This window comes from Chrysochloris asiatica, unplaced genomic scaffold, assembly GCF_000296735.1.
Source record: "Chrysochloris asiatica unplaced genomic scaffold, ChrAsi1.0 scaffold00096, whole genome shotgun sequence".
In the NCBI taxonomy this organism is placed as follows: Eukaryota; Metazoa; Chordata; class Mammalia; order Afrosoricida; family Chrysochloridae; genus Chrysochloris; species Chrysochloris asiatica.
Genome location: NW_006408614.1, coordinates 5,124,369 through 5,129,845, shown reverse-complemented (window position 1 = coordinate 5,129,845; position 5,477 = coordinate 5,124,369).

The following is a 5,477-nucleotide window of genomic DNA, read 5'->3' as shown; positions in this document are numbered from 1 at the left end:
CACACACACCTACTTAAATTTGTTGTTGTTAAATGCTGTCGAGTTGGCTCTGACCCATAGCGACCCTAAATGGGATTTCCGAGGAGCAGCTGGTGAGCTTGAACCACCGGCCTTGCAATTCAAACCGACTTTGCAGTCCATCGTATTAACCGGCAGTGCTAATATCAGAACTCCTACTTAAATTTAGAATTCAATTAATTAGAATTAATTAACTCGATTAATTAGAAACAAATATTCAGTTCCACAGCACAGCCACAAGTCAAGAGCCTAAAGACCTGACTTCCTGTCTACCAATCCTTCTACAGAACACAGAGAACATTCCCACCACCTCAGAACTAACCATCCCGCCACATAAGAATGACCTAATTCCCCCATGCCGAGCTCCATGTCCCTTCTAGACCCAGATTCTAGTCCTCACACAAACCCTGCGAAGCTACTCTGATGGTCTTTCTGGACATGTCATTGTTGGTACATGTCATCGAGTCAGTTCCAACTTAAACCCTGTTTAAGGTTTCTGAGGAGTAGCCAGTGGGTTTGAGCTGCTGCCTTAGCAGTTAGCAGTCCACTACTTAGGGTACAGAACCACAATTCTGGACCTGAGGACCCTGAAACCTGAGGCTAAAATCCCCCTCTCCCAAGATATGTGAGCGAGGTCAAGGTATTCCAAAGTCTCTGCTGCTTGGGGTTCGGAAAGCTGCAGAAAGTTTCACAAAGAAGAAAGACAGACAGGTGGTCATTATTTTATTTTTGTTTGCAGGGAAGTGGGCATGGTATATATATATGGGAACTCTATACTGCTTCCTCAACATTTTCGTGAATCTAAGACTATTTTAAAATTTAATATTTATTTCTTTAAGTATTAGGCCTGGATATGAATTATGGATGCTCTTAAACCCAAAAGCATCTATAATTCATACATTTTCTTTGAAGAGCAGAGAAGGCTTTTTGCCCCGCTCCCCGCCCACCCCCTATAAAGACATCATGTGTTCCCTTGACTTGATAAAGAGCTGAAGGACTGCAACCGGGTCCCTCTTGGAATGAGTCACCCAGTGAATCACCCGGGAACAATGGGAGGCTCCCTGAGTTTACCCGCACCTTGAGGGCATATCAAGATGGCAGTAATAACACACTTCACGTCTAACCTAATCCTTTTCACAGCCCATTAAACAAAGAGGCTCACCTCCTGTCAAAAGGAAAGTTAGAATATGTACGCCATGCACTCAAAGGCATAAAAAATTTTTAAAAGACGACTCTGACTCATGGGAACCTTAAAGGACTAGTAGCACAGCCCCATGCAGTTTCCAAGGCTGTCATCTTTGTGACTGATGTCCCAGTGTGGTGCCGTAGAATAAGCACTCGATTGCAAGGTCAGTTTGAACTGCAAAGTTGGTAGCCGCTCCTTGGAAACTCTATACAGGGCCACTAAGAGTCCGAACCAACTCAACAGCACTTAACAGCAACAATTTTTTTTGGAACAAGACTGCAGAGTCTTTCTCTTACAGAGCAGCAGGGAGGTTCAAACCACCAACCTTTTGGTCAGCAGTCAGGCACATAAGCACGGTGTCACCAGGGTTCCCTACCTTAAAGGTATGAGAATAGTCTTAGAAGACTTCTACCTAAGGTCAGGGAGTCGTGGTGTGACGCTGTGCGTTAATGCACTGGACTGCAAAGTTGGTTTGAACTGTAAGGTCAGCAGTTCAAGTTCACCAGCTGCTCCTTGGAAACCCTATATAGGGTCGCTCTGGGTCAGAACTGACTCAACGGCATGTAACAACAACTACAACCACCTAAGAGCAGAGTTGACAAATGAAGCAAGACATTTCTTACCTGTGGACATGCAGGTCCTGGCCCCAGGTCTTATGACAACCAAATGCCACGTCCTTACGTGTTCTTTTCTAAGTATACCTCCCTAGTGTCACTGCTTCCCTTATTGTTGTTGTTGTCAGGTGCCATCGAGTCGGTGCCGACTCATAGAGACCTTATGCACAGCAGAACGAAACACTGCCCGATCCTGGGCCAACCTTGTGTTGTTGGTGTTATGTGCCGTGGAGTCGGTTCCAACCCATAGCGACCCTGTACAGTGTTTCTGAGGCTGTAAATCTTTACGGGAGCAGAAAGCCTCATCTTTATCCCATGAACAGCTGGTAGTTTTGAACTGCTGACCTTGAGGTTCGCAGCTCGATTCATAATCACTATGCTACCACAGCTCCTTTATAGGTCTGTCTATTGTTTAGCCAGAAGTTGAGCTACGGGGGTGAAGTCAATTTCAGGCCTGAAGAGTGACCAAAAACCATAGTCTCAGGTTACCAGCAGCCACTACCAGACTAGTAAACCTGATTTCAGGAGTTTTGGTTCACATCTTCCTCCCACTCTATCCTGGACCTTCTACTGTGATCCCTCACAGAGAGCTCAGCAGTGCTAGCCGGGCACCATCTAGTTCTTCTGGTCTCAGAGTCATGGAGGCTGAGGTTTGTGGGGTCCACTAGTCAGTTGGACTAATTGTTTTTATGAGTCTTTGATTTTCTTCTTTTCTTCTTTGCACTGAATGAGCAGAAACCAATAGTTGCTTCTTAGTTGGCTGTTGGCAAGCTTTTGAGAGCCCAGTATCACCAACATTGTCTTTCTGGATTCTGTTACTCCAGTTGACCTTGAGGTGCCTCAGGACTATGACCTCCAAGTCCAACGACCCAATCCCTCAAGGTTTTTGGCTGTTGTTGTTGTTAGGTACCATCGAGTGGATTTTGACTCAGCAATCTTATACACAACACAATGAAACACTGACCGGTCCGGCACCCTCCTAGCAAGCATTGTTAAGCTTGAACCCACTGTTGCTGCCAGTGTGCCAATCCATCTCGTTGGGAGTCTTCCTGGTTTTCTCTGACCCTCCGCTAATACATACATCTTCACATGTGCCAACTCCAATCCCACCTACCCAAGGATCAATAAACAAAACTGTTTATTTGCACTGAAGGAATTTGCCCTGAAGGAAAGCAATAAAAAATGCCAAAGGAGAAGGAAAGCAGACATTTAAAAAACAGTGAACTACTCCTGTGCTTAGCTCTGGTAGCCTAATGATTATGAGTCGGGCTGCTCACCTCAAGGTCAGCAGTTCAAAACTTCCATGGAGAAAGATGAGGCTTTCTGCTCCCATGAAGATTTACAGCCTTGGAAACCCTATACAGGGTCGCTGTGAGTCAGAACCGACTCTACAGCACATAACAACCACCACCACCACCACTCCTGTGCTTAACAAGAACTCCTGAGCTCAAATAGTGTTGACGTGAATCTGCACACACAAGATTGCAAAGTGAAACTGATGGAAAAATGAAGGCTATGTCAATATCCAGGTTCTGATGCTACTTGACAATGTTGCAAGATGCTACCACTGGGGGGAAACTGGGAAGGGTCTATGGGCTCACTCTGTATTGTTTCTCACAACTACGTGGGAATCCACAATTATTTCAATAAAAATTTCAGTTAAAAAGAAGGGCAGTCATGGTTGAACCATAAATACTAAGGTCCTCTCTGACTTAGTTAGCACCTAGGGTGGAAAATAATTTCAGTATAGTACTTGATTTTGTCTTTTCAAGCTGCTCTTGGAAATTTTCTGTTCAGCTTCTTCATTTCTTCCATTTGTTCTAGCATCTCTACATTGGGGAGCAAGTTTCAGAGTCTCTTCTGACAGCCACTTTTCTTTCTTTCTTTTCTTCTTAATGACCTTTTGCTTTCTTCCTATATGATGTTCTTGATGTCATCCCACAACTCTTTTGGTCTTTAGTCATTAGTGTCTAATGCATTAAATCTGTTCTTGAGATGGTCTCTCAATTCAAGTGGGCTATGTTCAAGATCAAATTTTGGCTCTCACATGGCTTGAGACGTAAGCTGAATGAGTAAAGGAAGGGGGAAAGTGTTTGTGTATTTGACTGTCTTGTGGATATGGTTTCCCCTGCCTACTATTGTAAAATAGACACGTGTGAAGAAAGTGTGTAAGCCCGTCTTCAGCCTATAACAGACTGGATTTGATAAAAGGAAGTTAGAATTTGTCCAAGGAAACAGGCTTCTTGCTAAGCTTTTGTAGAGTATGGGGCTGTGGATGGAATGCTAAACCCTACCCAGAACCTTCTGAGTTGGGGCATTCCAACTTGAAAATTGGGTTGCAGATCAACCCAGAACCGCTGGGAGAAGAGAAGATTGAAATTGAATGAAAGACCTGCAGGAAAAAAAAAGCAGACTGTTTGGCTGTTTGGATATCAAACAGGCTGTTAGCTTTGGAGGCATCAAGCCAAGAAAAGTTAGGCATCAGGAGAAACTCCCTTCTAGGACTGAAACTTAAAGGTAACCCACAAGCAATCTAGTATACCTGCTGGTCACTACCTGAGTCTACTTGTGAGTGGAAGTGGGGGAAATGCAATAATGAAGACATGGGCTGAATTTGGCCATGTTTCATGTTGACCTTGAGATAAGAGAGAGCAGAGGAAGGACTGACTGGTCTGAAGTCTAGGGAGATGTGTGGACTCCTGAGTCCATGGGCACTGACCTAGCCGTTGGGGGCTAGGGCAGAAAGTGAAGCAGCCAGATAGTCTGAAGTGCAGAGAGGTGTGTGTGAACTCCCATATTGCAGCTAGTTACCTATTTGACCTAGCTTGGATGGCTAGCTGACCAGAACTCAACCAGACGAATATAAAAGATGTTTGATACTGTGAGCAAGTGTAAATTACTGCAATCTAATGAATTCAACTTGTGCTTATGGATGAATTTGCTCAAAATTCCAACCAGAATGGAAGGATTCTTTATAGCAAGGAACAAGCTTATTTCCTCAGTGCACTGGGTTGATTGTTGTTGAGAAGTGCTGTCAAGTCATTTCATACTGGGCTGATGTTGTTGTTAAGTACCACGGAGTCAGTTCTGACTCATAGTGACCCTGACTCAGGGTTTCCGAGGCTGTGAATCTTTACGGGAGCAGAAAGCCTCATCTTTCTCCAACGGAACAGCTGGTAGTTTCAAACTGCTGACTTTGAGGCTAGCAGCCCGATTCACTATGTTGTTGTTGTTGTTAGGTGCCATCGAGTCGGTACCGACCCATAGTGACCTTATGCACATCAGAACAAAACACTGCCTGATCCTGGGCCAACCTCACTACTGTTGCCACACTTGAGTCCATTGATGCTGCCACTTGGCCAATCCATCTCGTTGGGGGTCTTCCTCTTTTTCTCCGACCCTCCACCTTACCAACATGATATCCTTCTCTAGCGACTGCCCCCTCCTGACAATATATCCAAAGTATGAAAGATGAAGTTTGATCATCTTGACCACTAAGGAGCACTCTGGCTGCACTTCTTCCAAAACTGATCTATTGGTTTTTTTGGCAGACCATGGCACTGTCAATATTCTCCTCCAACACCATAACTCAAAGGCATCAATTCTTCTATGGTTTTCCTTATTCGCTGTCCAGTTTTTGCATGCATATGAGGTTATTG